This window comes from Oryza glaberrima, chromosome 9, assembly GCF_000147395.1.
Source record: "Oryza glaberrima chromosome 9, OglaRS2, whole genome shotgun sequence".
In the NCBI taxonomy this organism is placed as follows: Eukaryota; Viridiplantae; Streptophyta; class Magnoliopsida; order Poales; family Poaceae; genus Oryza; species Oryza glaberrima.
The window spans coordinates 8804642-8824679 of NC_068334.1; the positions used below are offsets into that span (position 1 = coordinate 8804642).

At 41.5% G+C, this 20038-nt stretch overlaps 1 long non-coding RNA gene across 6 annotated transcripts; it reads left to right on the forward strand.

Annotated features, from left to right (window-relative positions):
* The first annotated feature begins 4802 nt into the window (after positions 1 to 4802).
* Positions 4803 to 9472, forward strand: LOC127785328 (uncharacterized). Of its 6 annotated transcripts, XR_008019710.1 has the most exons (11): positions 4803 to 5270; positions 5594 to 5726; positions 5959 to 6064; positions 6254 to 6369; positions 6449 to 6500; positions 7448 to 7592; positions 7850 to 7954; positions 8228 to 8296; positions 8436 to 8733; positions 8966 to 8999; positions 9092 to 9472. It is a non-coding gene; the product is annotated as an uncharacterized LOC127785328 (long non-coding RNA). The 6 variants fall into 6 exon arrangements; XR_008019711.1 differs by having other exon boundaries at positions 4803 to 5291; positions 5594 to 6064; XR_008019709.1 differs by having other exon boundaries at positions 5594 to 6064.
* Positions 9473 to 20038: the final 10566 nt, after the last annotated feature.

Here is a 20038-nt window from a genome sequence, read left to right on the forward strand (position 1 = left end):
TACATTCATGGACGATGATGAAACAATTGAAGAAAGTTTGTCGGATCAAAACGGATTTGGAAGGGTTGTTTACCTATTATGACATATGGTCGGGGACGAGCAGGCCCTTGCACCCTAACAGGCGAGCTGGTATCTTTTTGGGGAGGGCTGCTTGCTTGAGCCTCCACTTCCGGAATGTCTTCATTTGGTTCTGTACCCGACTAGTTTCCAGTCGGTGGCTCCTGATCAGCACCGGCTCCAGCTTCGGCCGACTAGTTTCCAGTCGGGGGCTCGTTGCTGGCATCTACATTGTCGGTTACTGGTTGATTACTACTCAGGCGGTCTTCGACAGTCGGCCCGGTTTCTTTTGAAGGACCAGTCTCCGTGCTAGTCGGCTCAGGGTCTTTTCCAGAAGGATCGATGTCAGATGGTTTCCTGCAAATTTGAGATTTGCTATCAACACTACTTCAATAGTGAGACACCAACGATACAGGGAAATGGCCAAGTGACTTGTACCTGGAGGACTTCCTGATTTTTGGTATAGGACGACTGGATGTTTTCTTCTTCGGGTTAGCTTGTCTTGGTTGTTTTCCAGTCACCCCTTTGTTGCCGGCTTTTTCAGCATCATCGCCCTCATCGTCACTCAGAACTAATTTCCTCTTACGAGAGTCAGACTGGTTAGTCAACTTCGAGGTGTTAGGTTGAGCATCAGACCGGATTTTTGGTCCTCCACTAGCCGAGCCAGTCTGCCTACGGGGCGAGCAGCGTTGAGCAATCGAAGGATCAGACTTCATCAAGGCAAATTCCTGTGCATGATGTTCCAAGTTTTCAATTAATTTTGTAGAAGACAAAAGAACGTTTTTCATAAAGGCCGAGGTGTTTGATACATACCGGTGGAGGAGGGTTGAAGGCATTGTATGGCACAACTGGCAACAAGTGCGAATAGCTGACCACGATGGCATTTGAGAAGATTTTGTACATTCTCTCCTGCATAATTTTGAAATCAAGAGATTCTGGGTCCTCTCGGTTGGGGTCATGCTTACCGTCAAACTCGAAAGCCGTGCGGGATCTCTCCTTGATTGGTGCCAACCGGCTCTTGATAAAGTGCCGAGTGATTTGTTCACCTTGCAGACCCTGTTCTTTAAGCTTCAGCATACGATCCAACAGGGCAAGCGCTTGGGCAGCCTCCTCTCCCATGGGAAGTGAGTTCCAGGTATCCCGGTATTCTGGAGGAAGACAGGAGTACTCGGGAAGTTCTGGTTCGGGATTTTGCACATAGAACCAATTAGCATGCCAACCCTTGTTCGAGGTTTTGAAGGGCATAGAGAAGTATTTCTGGCTTAAGGTTCCCCTTAGTTGGAAACCGGCTCCCCCAACAACGCACGGTTTGCTCTTGTTTGGCTGGGGCTTGAGGAAGAAGATGCGGCGGAATGCAAAATGCGGTCTAATACCCAGGAAAGCCTCGCATGCATGGATGAAATTGGCAATGTGGACTATGGAATTGGGGTTTAAGTGATGCAAACTAATCCCATAGAAATCAAGAATCCCCCGGAAGAATCTTGAGGTTGGAAGAGAAAACCCACCGTAGAAGAAATGGGAGAACACCACGACCTCGTGTGTGTCAGGGGTAGGAAATGTTTCGCCGCATGCCGGACGCCACCCAATGATCTCCTTCGCCGGAAGAACACCATGCGCCACCATCTCCTTCAAGTTCTCCTCTGTAACGTCGGAGGGCGCCCATTGACTCTTGAAGCTTTCTCTCTCTTCCGCCATGGATGCGAATTGGATGATGCGATTTGGTTTGACAGTGGCTAGGAATGGAAGGGGAATCGATGCGGTGGTTGCGTGAAGGGTTTTTGTGGAGCTCTGGAGGATGGATCGGAGTGGATTTGCGAACCCTAGCTTTCACCGGTGTGGTTTCACACTGTAGCAGTGAGTGGGGAAAGTGACGAGAGTTTCGGCGGGGAAGACGAAACGACGCTTTGCCTGCGGTGTTATCTTATTAGGGTATCGGGAGTACTAATGGGCCTGGGCCTAAATAGTACTTCAGCCCAGTTTTGCTATCAGCGTGGCTAGTTGTGATCCTTAGGGACTTAGGCATTTGTTTTTGCTTTGGCAACACTTGCTCACGACAGTATAGCCCCATGCTGTTAAAATCCTTTTTGACGTAGTTAGATAATTCTTTGGAGTTACAACGATGCAAATAAAAAGGTGCCCAACAGAAAAGTGTTATACTGATTTTGTAAGTCTTTTTAGGCTACAAAGCTGTTCGGGTCTCATTGAGATGACTGGTTTTGAATAGTCATTCTCTCGGCATGTTATATGCTTACTTTGGTAATGGCGTGAGTTGTAGCTTAAGCTATTTAGACTCGTCATTTATCATGCTTTATACCATATTTGATGGATCTTTTTCAGAGTTTTACTCGGATTCTTATCATATGTGTTGATTTATAGACCTGTAGAGTGTTTCTCCCTCGGGCCTCTTCTATATCTCCTTTTTGGCATATCAAGGCAAAAGCAGTCGGCTGGATGTTTTATCAGACGCCGTATACGCTTCTCTATATGATCCCTTGGATAATTCAGTTATAAAACCACTTGGATGGATGTTAGCTGCACTTTGACTATATGTTTAGTTTTTATTTAACTAATCACATAGTCGGGGGCTACACCTAATTAAGTACATCTAGTCGATGCACCTGATTTTTTCTGTTTTCAGACCTTCACAGTTTTTGATTTTAGTACTCGTCAGACCAAGGCAGAGGAAGTTGAAGTACTCGGATTATCGTTTTGAATTACGAGAGAAGACTATTTCGTCGACTGTAAAGGTCTCAGGGGTTACTGTGGACATTATGGATACCCCACACCTACACGGCATGTATATCCGACTGGGTATGGGGTACCATGTATAGATAGAATATCTTTAAAGGGACTCTGGCTAAATTCCTAACTTGCATGTCAAGGAAATATCCGGGATCCTAGTCGGTTACGATTGTATCATATCTGTAACTACCTATTCCATTAGGAATATGCGCTGTACTTTGTAATACGGACCCTTTCCCCTATATAAGGAGGGGTCCGGGTGCCTCTTAGGGCACGATTTTTCTCCCAGATCATATGATCAATAATACACTCGGCGGATCAATTCCCGGACAGGAGTAGGGTATTACTTCTTATTAAGAAGGCCTGAACCTGTATAAAATTCCTTGTCTCTAAACCCATCTACTTTTCTAGCTTGATAGCCACCCCCTTTTAGTATTGCCGAAATCTTGTTTCGACAGCTAGCTTCATGGGGTTGCCGGCGGTGGCTGATTTGGTCCCTTGCAGTCGAGCACAAGCGAGACGCGAGCAGATCGGCGACCTCGCCGGCGATCTCAAGCACCACGCAGTGCATTAGGCGACACAACATCAATCTCAAGTGCGGGCCACCCAATCGATTGCCTTGCTTCCGAGTTCAAGCTTGAGCTTTTTTTTTTTGAACGACTCGCACAAGACGGTGCGAAGTTCTATTGATAGAGCAGGAAAAAATTACAAGATTACAACCCTGGAAGGTTGTAACCAGGAAAAAAAAATATACCGCCACCCACACACCGACAGCACCAACACACAAAACTGGGAGAAGGCTAACACCGGACCAGCCGCCGCTAAGTATGACCGACCGCTGCTAGACGACAAAGGAACACATACGAGATCGCCCAAAAGAACACCCTCAGAACCAACGCAAAGCTAACTCCTAGAGCATGCTTGCACCGATCGAGAGGCTTTGGCTAGGGGATACCAAAACAACGTTTTCAAGAAGAGAAGCGAGGGAAAACCGCCGCCGCCGTCCGTCGGGGCTCAAAGGAGCCAAGACTGGGCTTTCGCCCGGCAACTACCCGTGAGGGAGGAGACAGCACGACAACGCCCTCAGGAGGGGGAATTAACCATCATTGTCGGTCCGACCAAGGCCGGGCTAGGTTTTCACCCACTGCTCACCACCTGCGAATCCACGGCTGATGCACCGACATGTGGGACCACTTCACCGGCGCCCCCCGTCGGCCAGCCTTCGTGCGCCGAAGACCGCGCCACATCCACCCGCAGCTCCTCCTCGCACCAAGGTCGTCTCCACCACCGCCGGCTGCGCCTCTCGCACCAAACCGGCCTCCTCCACCGGACGCGCCTCGCGCCAATCCGGCCTCCCTCCATCGGCCACGCCTCTCGCGCCAAGCCGGCCTCCATCTCCGCTGCCCGCGCTTCTCGCGCCAAGTCGGCCTCCGCTGCCATTGGTTGTGCCTCTCTGCGCCAAGCCGGTCTCCGACCCTCCTCCAACCGTTGCCGCGCCGGCCAAATGCAGCCGTCTGCCACTCCCTCGACTAGCCGTCCGAGGCCGCCATTCCTCCTTCCACCACCGCCGCCGCCACCGCTGTCCTTTCGCGGCCATCATCGCCCTTTCCGGTCGTCGACACTGCGTTCGCACCCCCATCGCCGCATCCTTCCCTGCCACCATGCCTACTTCTCCGCGCCTTCCCGCCGCCGTCGCCAGTCACCGCCGCCACCGCCGCGGCGCTGCCTCGCCAGCTGCGACCACAGCAGCCATCCGGCGGCCGCCACAGCTCGCCAGCCGCCGCCTCGTCGCCAGCCGGTGCATCATTAGCAGCCGCCACCGTCACCGCCTCAGCAGTCACCATAGCAGCTGCCGCCTCGCCACCAGCCACCTCCTCGCCAGCAGTCAGCCGCCACCGTCACCTGCCGCCGTCGGCAGCACCTAATCTCCCTCCAAAAACAAATATTTCGCTTTCCTCATTATCTCTGTCAAATCCTACGTCCCATCGCTCCCACCTAATCTCCCTCCAAAAGGCGAAAACCCTCCTCCCGTAATTTCTGCCGCCGACGCGGCCTACCGACGCCATCTCCTCCTCTCCTCGATCTCTTCTCTCTTAGCCCGTGACCTCCCCCGCCGCCGCCGTCTCCGGTCGACGTCGTCGCCGCCGCTTCCCAAATAGCTGCCGCCGTCTCCCTCTCCTGTGCAGCCCCGTCGCGCCATCCACCACGCGCGCCCGAGATCTGCTCCGCTCTCCGCCTCTCCCCTCCGCCGGCCGTCACACGACTCCGGGTGGCGGCGGGAGGAGGAGACCTTGGCAGCAGGCAGACGCCTCCCTCCGCATCTCCGCTCCGCTCTCTCCCCCTTGACCACCTCCACCGCCGTCGCACGCCGTATAGCCTCTCCGCTCTCTCCCCGGCGGTTGCGAATCGATCTCGGCCGGAGGCGACCAGGTCGGAAGCAGTGGCAGATGGTGCTGGGCCTGCAATGGCAGGTGTGCTCGAATAAGATCGTGGTACCGTGTGCATATTTGACAGTGAAATTATTTGCTTTTTGGAAGTAACATTTTCATTCCTGCAATGCAGCACTGATATGCTAACTAAACACATTTGCCAATTCAGATATTGACCATTTGTTTGTCAGTTGTTGCTTCCTTTTACAGTTATGCCGTTTTTAGCCCAATCATTGATGTTAGAATGCCAATCATTTAATATTGTAGTAATTTTTAAAAAGTTTATTATGAGATGATTTTTTAGACCTTTTTTCGTGGGCTTACGCTAAAAGCGAAAAATGTTATACTGACCATAAACTATGCAGTGATATGGACCAACGTTTTGGAGATCAACACTTTGTCCGTTTCTATGGCTGCAAACGCCGACAACATAATATGTGCAAAGAACCGGAATCAAGCTGCAGGGATAAAGCTCCATCCTTAAGTGTGATTGAGCAGGTACACTACTGAGGTTATGGAGGGTAAAGGTTATGCTATGTTATATTTCTTTCAAAATTAAGTTTTTTGAGCTTCATTTGTTTGGCTAATATATTTTAGCAATTTCCATGGTGCAGATTTCTATCTTCAGTACATTCTCAGATTGTCATTTCACTATATACATATTGCAGATCTGCCAAATTGTTTACCACAGAGATTGCTTTTGTGTTTTCCTATCATGTTTGTATTGTAGGAAAACACGATGTTGCTAACCGTGAGAATTCCGCTTAACCCAGTCCCCTGTTTTGGTTAAGAAAATTTGTGACCAAGATCTTTGGCAAAGGTCAGTTTGGATCCAGGTATGCCTCTCTTATCTTGATTCTTGAACAATAGAAGACTTATAGTGATGCATAGTTAAGAATTTCCGACTTGCTTATATAACCTAACACATGTATATAAGCTTTTTAGGAATAGTAGGATAGCTGATGCGAGTATACAGGAGACTTAAAAATCACTGGTTGTCACTGAATTATAACTAAACCTCACAGATCCTAGGGAGAAAAGGGTTAATTGCATGGACATATGCAGCATTGGCAGTTGGGTTGCATCTTTTTGGCGATTGGGGTAAGTTGGCCCCCATCCTCTCTGTTCCACCCCCTACAAGGTACAACGAATTTCCTCTCTTCCTTTTCATGCTCTCATTCAGTGTGTCGTGATAGTTTATGTAGAGTTTATTCATACAGTACAAAGATCAAAGCGGACTTGGTGATGGTGATTGTATTGACCACCAAGCAGGTAATTTTCTTGTGATGTTCATGTTTACTATTATGCCTATAGGCAACTTATACAATTAGAACTAGGCTCCTACACTGCCACCATCACTGAATGCACATCTGGTTCTCCCTTATTTTCATTGGTATGTACGTAAGAACTAACAAGTTTATGTTAAGCTTCCTTTTTAACAATATTTTGCTTTAGTGATATTCAGTGCAGTGCAAAAATCGTATATACTGCATATTTCCTTGGAGAGGGTATATGCTACTTTATTTTCTATAAATACACAAGCAATGGAAAGGTTTGTTTTCCATTTTCAGTTAATACAAAGCTATACATTATACTAACTATTTAAGAGTATTTCTATTATCAAAAACGGATCTCTATTGTCAAACTGAAATCACCAAATGTATACATTGTACTGCATGTAACAAAAACTCTGTCAAAAAGTAAGAGCAAAATAGTCAGCAAATGGCCAAATGCAATGTGATATATTATACCACGTGCCAAAATATCCAATTTTGGGTGATATATTTGCTTGCTTTAGTAAGCACATAAAAGATGAACATAGCTTTAGGGTGTATGATTTGATCTCACATTACAGTATCTTTCTTGCTTCTCCTTAGATTATGATACTAGAATTGATTTGGCTTTCATAAGGATAATTTGTAGAGATACATGACTGCACATAATAGGCTCATCTTCTATTCTGTTGGAATACAGGGTTGAAAAAACACATAATGTACTTTCTCTCTTTTTTAGTCCAGTCATAGTGCCACTATGCATGTTTATTGTTATGACTAAAAGGCAAGGGAACACATTTCTTAGTGCCTCTGTTTTTTCAGTTCTTGCAATACCCAAGTTTCCAAAAAAAAATTTTAAAAAAAATGGTTTCCTGAAATATTTTTGGGGCTTGCCTAATGCTTGAATTTCTCCTATTATTTTTCCCTCCATTCATATGGCTGCAGGTTCATGGTATTAGCCAATTAATTATTGAAATTGGAAAAAAGAATTCATGTGTAGTATCATTGGGCATTAGGAAATTCCTCCACCATTACAGCTGTTGCTCGGATGCAGTATTCCTTCCTGTGATCCTGTCTTCCCCGTCTCATTGTAAGTGGATATATTAATGAGCAGGCTGTCAAAGTCATACATAGGTATTCATCTTGAGTTATAGCAATACTTGTCTTAAATCAATTGGAATCTAAATCTTACATATGGAATTTAGGCTGTCATGCAACGAGTCTTGATCCTATATTTCTATTAAACTGATTCCATGTGCACTATAACCACATTACTCTAATGGTAACTTCTTGGTCTTGTATTTTTGTTGTATTTTTTTTATATCTCCATGTTCATATGCACTGTAGGTCCATGGAAAGACCCAACAGCTGCATGTTGTAAATATGACAAGATGCAATTATGTAGATGGACTTGAACTCTGCATTTTTCTCATCCATAGCCAAATGTGTGTGGTGCGTCAGTCATCTTAAGTTATGTCAATATATTTCATTTTGACCCAATGTTTTGCTTTTTGACATGCTCTTTCATAGCAAATGATTTCTGTAATTAACCATTCTCTATATACTACAGACTGTTGATTTCATAGCCAATATATTTCATTTGGACTATTGATTTGTTCACAAACTGTACCCTTTTTTTAGGTGTTCACAAACAGTTGTGCTTGTAAAATCTCTTGCCATTTTCCCCTTTGAATTTTAAATTTAATAATATTTTACTCTTTTTAGGATTTTCCCTTGCCAATAACATTGGTGGAGAACAGTGGAAGGTGCAAAACTAATGAGCATGGGGAGAAGGTTTGATTATATCATTGTCTTATTTGACCTGTATTTGAGTACGTGTATAGCTTGTTGGCAATCATTTGTGGATGCCATACAACTGCATGAGCTTGTTGGTACTGAATTTAGACTCAAAGTGGGTTCTTGATTTGGTCAGGTAGATTCACATTTGGTAGAGGTGCACGGCGTGTGCGCGTTGGTGTAGCTCATCGAGGCCGGGGATATGGACGATGGTCCAATGATGAACATGGTGTTCGACACGGGCGATGGCAATCTGGTGTTGCTGGCGTTCAACGCTGTGGGTGACTAGGTAAATGGCTCTGTGGCTGCAGCACTGGTGCCCAGGATGGTGGATGCCGGTGTGCTTAATATGGCCAGGGAGCAAGTGTGCTGGGATGCAGTAGTCAAATCCTTTTCTGCCATTGTCAAATGGGATGGCAAGCCAGTTGGTGATGGTAAGTGTTGTCTATATTCCTCATAACCGAAAGTTAGTAGAATTTTGCATGAAAAATTCATCAGCCATTGAAGCATCTGAATTGATTCAAGTATATTATAATTTTACAAAGCATGAAGTAGTACTGCTGGTGGTTTACTGCCATTTTATAACAATTTATTTTTTAAAAGATAATCATAGTAGCAAATACTTGATGAAATGTACTAACTCTCTTAATATCTGGTTTATTATAGGATTGCATGCACTTGAAAGAATTCAGGATAGTTGGTATATCCTTATACTCTATACATTTGAGGTTCAAATTTACAGCATGTTCTATAAACTAATTCATAAATGAAAATTTTCATTTTATTATGCAGAGTGACAAAAAAATGCTTTTGCACTATCTAACATGCTTTGCGAAGGCATGCGGACTGGTCCAGATAGGGTTCTTGTTACTTATGATCATACTTGAGCTAGACAATGACTCCTGAAACTTTGGAAGGTCATTTCTATATAATTATATCCTTTCATTTAGGTCAAATTTGTCTCCGGTGATTAATATAATCTATAAAATAATCAAAACACTTCTCCTTGTAATATGAAGTTTGGTCTGTATTATTCGTAGGCAATATTTTTTGTCTGTATTCATAGGATACAAAAGTTGTGATTTTATATTTTGGAGGCTATATAATTAGCAACAATATAATAACTCTCTACGTAGTTCTTTTTCCTAAGTATTAAATTTATCTTATTAGATACTTGGATACCGAACCATGTGCCGTGATTTCTATTACTAAACATAGACGTAGCGTTAGTACGGGCATATTACTAAACATAGACGTAGCGTTAGTACGGGCATATTACTAGTACAAATGGTTATATTTTACAATAGAGAGACCCAGGGAGCAACAAATAACTTGAAACAAAGATCTAAACCAACACAGTGAAAAAAATATGATCAGTGAACGTAGTTTTAGAGATGGAGGAAATAATAATTAATCTGGTGAAGCAATTGAAAAGAATATATCCTTCATCTCTAGTAGGTTTATGCCCCCTTTCCATTGCCAAACAGTTAATTTCTTCAGATGTGCAAACCCTTCCTTAGTCAAGAGCTAGCCTTTCCTTCAAAATTTTTGTTTCTAATACGTCCCACAATGATTTATTCTCTCCGTACATAAATTATTACTCCCTCTGTTTTTTAATAAATGACGCCATTGACTTTTTCTCACATGTTTTATCATTCGTATTATTCAAAAATTTTATGCAGATGTATAAGCACTGGTGGAGAACCAGTTTTTACTCCAGGGTGGTAACCCTTTAGTCCCGGTTTTCCAACCGGGAGTAGCAAACCGGGAGTAAAAAGGAATAGCTAGCGGCAGGACCAGATGGACCCTTTTCTTTTTTTTTTTCCTTTTTATTTTCTCCTGAATCAAGTGGCATGCAAATCCCCAAACCCCTAATTCAAAGTAACATCCCAAATTCACATCACCAAATCCACGTCACAAATCTTAAAAGTTATTTATACACATAAATCAAATACATTACAAATCCTAAAAAATTACACACAAATCAAATACATCACAGATCCTAAAAAATTACACAAATCAAATACATCATAGATCCATACAATAATCACAAATTTATACATCTCATTGAATCACAAATTATATAAAAAAAAGAAACAAACAAAGCCGCTGCCACCGCCTGTGGCCTCGCTGCCGCCGGCCGCCGGGCGTGGCCCCGCCGGCCTCCGTCGCCTGCCCGCCGCCGCACGCAGCCCCGTCGCCCGCTGGCCCGACGGATGGGAAGGGGAGGAGGGGGAGGAGGAGGAAGGGGAGAAGGGGGAGGAGAGAAGGAAGGGGAGGAGGTGGAGGAGGGGGGATGAGGACGAGAGGGTAGATGTTATCTGTAGGAGCGGAGGAGGAGAAGGGAGAAAGATTCGATTTGTGAGTTGCGATTGTGCAGGAGAGGATCAGTGATAGGGATTATATACTACGCGTTCAATTTTAGTCTCGGTTGGTAATACCAACCGGGACTAAAGTGGTGCCACCAACCGGGACTAAAGATCCTCAGTCTCCTGACATACATCTGACATGGGATGAATCAGGACTAAAGATCATCTTTAGTCCCGGTTGGGATCATAAAATGGCGGTAGGGTTTTTAACCGGGACTAAAGATCATTTTTAGTCCTAGTTCGTTTTGAAACCGGGACTATTGTGGTTTTGGATCGACCCAGAAAAGATCATTTCTCCACCAGTGAAGATATAAATCACACTTAAAGTACTATAACTGATAAAACAACTCATAACAAAATAAATTATAAATACGTAATTTTTTTTAATAAGACGAATAGTTAAATATGTGAGAAAAAGTCAACGACGTTATCTATTAAAAAACGGAGGGAGTAGTTAATTAGAGTGGTTCGCTAGGTCTCTCTAATGATACTTTATCTTTTTCTTTTATCCATTGAACTAATATAAATCTCCCATCGTCCTTGTTTTTCTTGTCCTTTATGCTTTCTATCCGTATCAATGAAGAATACATTCGTTTTCTAATCTCTCGTTTAATATATCTTTAACTAGCTAAAATCACGTACACTTATTTAGGGATGGAGTGAGTAGTTTCTAGCAATTCTTAGATAAAATAATAGTATGGACAAATATATCTATTTAGTGTCTCTGATTAATACTGTTGACTGTATTGTTAGACTCCAATTAAATATGCGTGCCGAACAACCTGATTAGCTGTATCCCCTCTAAATAATGTCGGGACAAATTTTTAAAACATTTCGCGGCATCACAGAAAAGGTCGTAACCAGAGGAGGCTGTGAATTCCTGCCTAGTGATGGCATGAAGGGAGAAGTACTTAAAAATCACGACCACATTATCTAGTGACAAATGGAACGAGCCCCCAGTTATCTCCTTATCTAGATAATACTTATATAGGGTCAAATGGTTCAGTTGTGTAAGGCCTCGTTAGATCCAAAAAAAAAAAAATTGGCCAAAAACACCACATTAAATGTTTGGATACATGTATGGGACACTAAATGTGAAAAAAAATCAATTGCACATTTGCATGTAAATTGCGAGACGAACCTTTTAAGCCTAGTTATGTCATAATTTAACAATGTAATGCTACAATAAACATTTGCTAATGATGAATTAATGAGGCTTAATAAATTCGTCTTGCAGTTTACATGCGGAATCTGTAATTTATTTTTTTATTAGTCTATATTTAATACTTCAAATGTGCGTCCATATACTTCAAAAACTTTACACCCAAAGAACTAAACACACCCTAACTCTATTTATAACACTACCAACCATCTGAAGTTAGGTGCATGTATTAAAAAAGATCGTAAAAGTTAAGAGAAAAGTATTGTGATCGGTTAACAAAAAGATACATAAGTGAATATATGTATTAAATGGGAGTAGATGAGAGAGTAGGTGAGAAAGTTATATTTTGACACGCGTAGATCCTTCACAATATATCTACTTCTTCCATCTTCAAATGTAACGGACCGGGGCATTCAAAATTTGTCTCCAAATATAATGCATTAGAAAATATTACTTGTCTTATTAATCACCTCATGTTCATTTTTTTTCTCATTTTATCCCTAATCACCCCTACTTCTTATTGTAAAATCAAAATGTGTTTTGATTTTTAATTTGTGACGAATAAATGGCACGTGAGATAATTGATTTTGATACTTGGTGGAAAATTGGTGAAGTGGTTCTGACTTGTAGGACCGGTCAGACCAGATGGGCTAGGTGGTCCAACCGGTCAGGTGGGTCCAACTTGGGTTCTGTTGATGCTGACTCCAATGAACCTCCAGAAGCTTGGGTCCAACTTGGAGTATAACAACTTTGCCAAGTGAAGGTACAAAACGTGATTTAGCTTCTGAAATCACGGCTCCGTTGCATATTCAGTGACAACGCTCCAGATCAAATCATTGGTAATCACAGTGAGCATACTACAAGGTCAAAGGTAACAGCTCATGATGTTAATACAAATTTTAAGTTTGTCGCTTGTTTTGAACCTAACGATATTCTAATGCCTTAACTGATGAATTGTGGATTAATGTCATGTGTGAAAAACATAAAAAATTTGAAAGAAACAAAGTTTGGACTTTAGTTGAACCTCCTTTTGGTTATAATATTATTGAAACTAACCGAGTTTTCAAAATTAAACAAAATAAGGAAGGTTTAATTGTGAGAAATAATGCTAGCCATATTGCTCAAGGGTTTACTCAGGTGTAGTGTTTGGATTTTGAAAAAACTTTTGCTCCTATCTCTAGAATTGAGGCAATTACACTTTTGTGATTTTTTTTTGCTTCAAATAGTTTTAAATTGTATCAAATGGATGTTAAAATTACTTTTCTAAATGGTTTTACACCAGAGGAAGTTTATGTTACATAACCACAGGTTTTGAAAATCATAATTTTCCTAACCATGTTTTTAGATTATCTAAAGCTTTCTATAGTTTGAAACAAGCATCTAGAGCATGGTATAGACTTAAAAACATTTTACTTGAAAAAGGTTTTCAAATAGGAAAAGTGGATAAAACTTTATTTGTTCTTAAGCATGGTGATGATCAACTCATTGGTAAAGATTTATGTGGATGATATCATCTTTGGTTGTTCATCTCACACTTTTGATGGAGTTTTCTGAGATTATGCGCAAGGAATGTGAGATGAGCATGGTGGGTGAGTTGTCGTACTTTTTAGATTGCAAATCAAGCAAACACCTCAAGGTACATTTGTGCATCAAACAAAGTACACAAAAAATCTCCTATGACATTTCAAGATGAACACATGCAAGACAAACTATACACCAATTGGGTGAACTGTTGTTTTGGATCTTGATAATGATGGTGAAGCTATTGATCCAAAGGAGTATGAAAGTAGCATTGGGTCTATTGATGGTCCATAACTACCAAATTAGATCATCAATTCCTAAAAAAAACTTATCAATATCTACCACCAAACCTACTGGTAGGGGTTTATAGTGCTGGAGGCATATCACGAGTGCCTTCGACCGAACCTGCTAAAACTAGTTCGTCACTGTCCAGGTGAAGCATGGCATCAAATCCTGGTTGCCGTGAAGGCAAAGACTCAGGGTGAACCACCTGGCGAAACCAGGGACCTTTGCCCCACAAGCGAAGGATCTTTGGCCCAGTCCAACTGGTGAATGAAGGCCCACCTTGTGGCCCAAGAAGAAGCCCAGGATTAAATTGTTTGCAATTACCCTAATAAATGTCCCTATCATAAGAGTATCCATATAAATTCCCTAGTACTTAGTAACCCTAGGGTGCATGAGTTTATACTAAGCCTATAAATAGTCCCCAAGTGGCTTGTATTGGGGGGATCCAAAAAAATCCAATATTAATATATAGTTTTTACTTTTCCACAAAGAGTGAACCCCATCCTTGGACAAACGCAGCTATCATTTGACAACAATTAGTAACCACTTCCACAAGTGTCGGTGAATATTTATACGTAGGTAATTACTTGTGCAAATCAAGAGATAACACAAGTAAGAAAACACAACTCAAACCAATGAGACGAGAGCACATGGATCAAAGGGTGAACACAAGGAGGAGAACTGCCCCAACTTCGTCCAAACACCCCAAACCGACTTGAGGGCCCACCGGGCAGTAACCCAAATGAAAGATGGCGCAAGGGGATTCAACCAGAGGTCGGCCGAACCAGGGGTTGCTCCCGTCGCCCGCAACTTCCACGTTGCATCAGTTATCGCCCTCGTTAATGCAGTGGCGCAAGGCCCATGGCAGGAAACCGCCTTAGAACGTCGGTTTGAGGATAGGTGGAGGATTGAGTGGAGTTGGAGGGAGAATATTCTCGTGGCATCTCCACTCTCTTAAGTCACCTCCACACTATTAATACGCTTCGTACTCCTCACTCTCAACACACACCAAGATAGAAGAGCTAGAGCTGCATTCCAAAGGTGAAGCTCTTGTTAACTAGTTGATGAATTTATCTTATTTGTTTTGCAACACATGTCTCTGAATTGATCTAGTTCTAGGTATATTTCAAAAATTTATGAAATTAAACTGTGATTTGCAAAACTTGATGACATCATTGTCAAAAGAGGGAGAAAAGATACAAAAAAATGCATGTAGGTTCAGCTGAGTAAATTTTATTTCTTTTTCAAAGGGGTAAAAGTTCTCTTTTGAATTTTTTTTCACTCCGATGCTTTTTACCACTTCTTGGTTTTAATTTTGCAAACACCAAAACAAGAATATCATGATAGGTTTGAAAATGTGTTAGTCAAGGGGGGAGATTGTGAAATCAAAGTGTGTTTTGATTATTAATTTGTGATGAACTAATGACATGTGAGATAATCGATTTTGATATTTGGTAGAAAATTGCTGAAGTGGTTCTGATTGTATGGGACCGGTCAAACTAGATGGACTAGGCTAATTAGTCCGGCGTGTATTGCGTGATCAGACCGACCAGCTCGATGGTTTGATCGACTGGCTCTATGTTGGTGTTGGTTTCAGGTCGTTTATTCGGATATTCGTGATTATCTCTCAGGCAGTTTAATCGGATATTCGTGATTATCTCGTGATTATGACTTTTAGATGATTTAAATATGTGTGTAATACTGTTGGGAAAGAAATTATGCTCGGATATGGTTTCTTGTTTGATTCATGTGTAGGTGTGTTTTGATCCCTTGGGAGAGCATTGTCGGTGGTGAGTCGGGACTCAACTTGGGAGAAGATAAAGTCCGGATGATATGGATATCATGCGGGATGCTTAGGTTAAAGAACAATGCATGTGGTTGATGGAGATTTCATGTGACATACGATGGAAGGTTGTGTGCGCATAGAAAGTGTCAAATTTGGATGGAGTTTAAATTTAGGAAGATTGAAATTTGAATTAGAAAGAGATAAGTTTACTTATTGTATGAAAAAGTTTCCTAGTGAATTAGGACTTCTGGTAGAAGTTAGATTCGTAGCTTTAGACTGCCTACCTCGGGTATAAATAGATTGAGGGGTTGAGGCCTCCCGGTATCGATTTTGTGAGAGCTGAGTTTAGAGAAAAGTTAGGGTTTCGAGGTTTGTCAAATTTTGTAAGACGAATGTTGTTGTTGCACTTGGTTAACATGAATAGAAGCAATAAAGTTCAATCTACTTCACTTTGTGTTATGCTTGGGTGTGGCGGTCACATGAGCGGATCACCAGCGGTCAGACCTGCGGCTACACGGCGGTTGAACCAGAGGCGGCTATAGGAGACGGTGATGTAAAGGGCGGTCAAACCAGTGGCATCTGCGCGGTTAGACTGGCGATCAGGTATCGGTCAGACCGATCTTCATCAAATCTCGAGGCTTATTCTTTTTGGTTTTTGGTGTTTCTACCATTCACCCAGGTTTGGTAGGCTTATTCTTATTGTTCGATCATACCCTTAGTGCTTATTATATTATTTTTCCTCTATCCTTAATTGTGTTTTCCAAAACGTAGAATATCTGGGGGCGGCTAATGGGCAGGTGATCGCCCCAGGCGATCACCCCCCATCCCCCTATACACTATTTTTCCTTCCTCCTCCCCTTCTTCAATTCCTACTACACCATAAATTTTTTAAAAAATAAAAAACACAAGGTTGAAAAAATTTATGTATAGAAATACTATATATAAAAAATTTGAATTCAAAATCAAATTTAAAATGGGTATGTAAACTTTTGACTTATAAACTTTGGGTCTATAAACTAATATTTAAATTCAAATTCAAATTTGAATCGAGTATGTAAACTTTTGACTTATAAACTTTGGGTCTATAAACAGGTGTATAAACTATAGATGTATAAAATACTATATATAAAAATATTTGAATTCAAATTCAAATTTGAATCGGATATAATTCAAATTCATATTTGAATCGGGTATGTAAACTTTTGACTTATAAACTTTGGGTCTGTAAACTTTAGGTGTATAAACTTTAGATGTATAGAAATACTATATATAAAAAATATTTGAATTCAAATTCAAATTTGAATTGGATGTATAAACTTTTGATTTATAATCTTTAGGTCTCTAAACTTTAGCTGTGTAAACTTAAGGTGTATAAACTTTAGGTGCATAAATTTACTAAAATAAGAAAGTAATGCGGTGCCAAAAATGGAAACCAGGTAGATGAGAGGGGGGCGCCTAGGGGCGATCGCTAGGGGCGATCGATCGCCCCTTAGCATTTCCGAGAATATCTTATATTTGATAGAGTTCAGAGTTAGTAAAGTTTAAAAACATGCTCTGGTTGACAATGGTGTGCATCTTACAGTAGACTGTTTGATTTCTAAAAGGAATTACTTCAAACTAGGAAGAAAATCCGCGCAGATGCACGGGCATCTTATTGTTTTATGAAATAATGTTAAAAGAAGTCATATATCACCATTTGTACATTGTGAGGTAGACCGTAGTCTTTAATAAACTTAAGAATGTATGTCAGATTAAGAAAAACATTTTATCTCAGTTGCATATAATTCTTCTATTGTCACACAAAGTTATTATCACTATTTTAAAAGTTGAGTATCTATTAATAGATGAAACTGTATATGTCTCACTTATTTCGAAATCCATATATAAATATTCTAAAAATATCACTTCTACCGATTAATAGGATACACCATTAAATTTAAACCATTAAAGAGAAACACAAATGCCCATTTAGTGGGTGAAGCCAGTCATAATCGTTAAGACTTACTTACTCTACTGCCTTGAATGATAGGTCTCTCATCGATATAGTTATGCTCCCTCGAGAACTTGGAGCACAATTTAATGTCTAATTTACTATCACACCCTTATGTTGTATTGCATTGGTATACTGTGACCGTCTTAACTCAGCCTATATATGCCCCTGTTATACTTACAATAGCGTAGCAAACTCTGTTGTTTATGCTTGGTGCACCTCGGGGAAGGACAAAGAAAAGATAAAGGTGAGTTGTTTTTTTAATTTTTGAGTAGATTTGTGTTATAGAGTAGACACAATATGTTTAAGATTTTAATCATTACTACTCATAGTTTTATAGTACAGCTAGAATACTCTTATTCGAAAAGAAGCGAGGTCCATCACCTGATGGTACTTGAAAGAAAATAGCCAAAGAGAGACATACCACCACAATAATCTCCAGAGCACTGTATTATTGTTCACATTTTGATAAATACTTATAGTTTAGCACCTGGTTTAGTTTGAACACCTACTATTGACAACAACACATGTTATACCTTTACTAATTTAAAGAATGTATTTATTCTTCCAAACATATTTATCAATTACGTAGTATATTTATCGAGTGATATTTGACATCTTAAAATATCAGATGAAATTATTTAAAAATTATCATAACATTAATTATTATATATTAGCCCAAGATGTGATGTATTTAGAACCGCACTATAAATTTTATAAGACACAAATATTTTATTTAATTAAAGGAATATAATGGGATCATGAATTGGATATATAATTTAGAAGACAATTGTATATATTTGATTTGATATTTGATATTTATATTATAGACCTAGTTTATATTTGCGCATATTTGTGGAGTAATATATATTTTATATGGTAAAGTTTTATATTTTAAAGACAATCGATTTTGTTCCATACACGTATGTTTTTTATTACATATATTTCTTATTGGCTTTATCATTTACGGTAGGTACGTGAATATTTTTTTCTTTCTAATAATAGTTATACGTAAGCCTTTGTTCTCAATCTATGTTTTTTTTCTTTGACTGTTAAGGTGCATATGCATAATACAGATCTACTAAGCACGTTATGTTTTATTTTTGTTTTCATCTTTATCGTACGTATACGTACGGAGTATGTTTTATTCCTTCCGGCAAACAGTACATATAGCAGAAAGGTATTATATATAGATTTATTGGTACAAAATAACGGGTCCACCAATTTAAATAAAAATCAACATGATCTAATCTAACGGTATAAAATAATGGGTCTACCAATTTAAATGAAAATCGACGGTGAGATTAAATTATGGCACGTGGCGGCCTAGGAGCAATTGTAGGAGCGTCATATGGCGGCTTGATAGTATTTGTAGAAAGTTTAATGGACTTTTAGTATATAATAGAATAGAATAGATAGATACGCGGCTAACAGAATTTTTTATACGGGTGCGAGGGCTCATCGATGCGCGCCCGTGTATAAATATTTCTGCAATCTTAACTAACCGATCGACCAGGACAAACTTGTGTTGACTTCGATCGAGTACCAGTGGAGTGGCTGCAGGTGTGGATCTTTCATAGCCCATTGAAAACCGTACATCGATGGCGTCGAGCTCCGCACCTCCCGGTTCCGGACCACCGGCGCCAAACAATCCCGCAGCCGCAAGAGATCTTTCGTTTTTTGAGTACGTACCTTGAGCTGCGAATGGACGCTCGCCGGCGGCAATGTCGCCCGGCAGTGGTATTGCTTCCGAGCATGCTGACCCAGACCAAGTGCCGCCAATGCGACCGCCTGGATGCTCTTGGACCAGCGCGAGCGGCCATGACTCCTCGTCAACGGACATACTCCATTGATGACAGGAGCTCGCGTCTGCAGTGGCGTCTGGGAGACGTTCGGCCGTCTGATCTGGCGGCGTCCGCGGCAATATCTGTCCCGCGGATCGTCCCCGGCGAACCGCACCCTGCTCTCGACGTCCAGGCCATGCGCGCGGCTTGCGCGAGCTGCGCGAGGACGATCTACCTCAAGACCGGGCGCCTCGAGGAGGCGGTCGGCGGCAACGGCGACACGGCGCGGGCCGGGAACCTTAGGATGGTGTGCCATCTCGTCACCCTGGCGGGCGAAGAGGCCACCGGCGACGGCTACGAGGCTGCGAGGCGGCAGAACGCGCGCGGGGCGGGGAGACGGCGCTGCACGAGGCGGTGCGGTTTGGCAGGTACGACATGGTCGAGCTGCTCATGTGGATGGACCCGCAGCTGGCGCGCTTCCCGGACCAGGGCACGTCGCCGATGTACCTCGCCGTCTCCTTGAAGCGCGAATCTATTGCCCAACTTCTCTACTGCAAGAGCGGCGGCAATCTGTCTTGGTCAGGACCAGAAGGAAAAAATGTGTTGCACGCTGAGGTTTTCCTAAACGATGGTACCGTTTATTCCCACTTTTTACAAGTTGAGATAATAATATCAGTTTCAGATTTTTTTTATTTATCACTCAATTTTTTTTCTCTCTTATTTCGTTAGTGAACTAATTAATTAATTCGACATTAATAATAACCTAATTAAAGTTGCACAATATTAGAAAAACTACAATTTCAATATAAATTAATATTGCAGGTTTTACCTGTATGAACCTT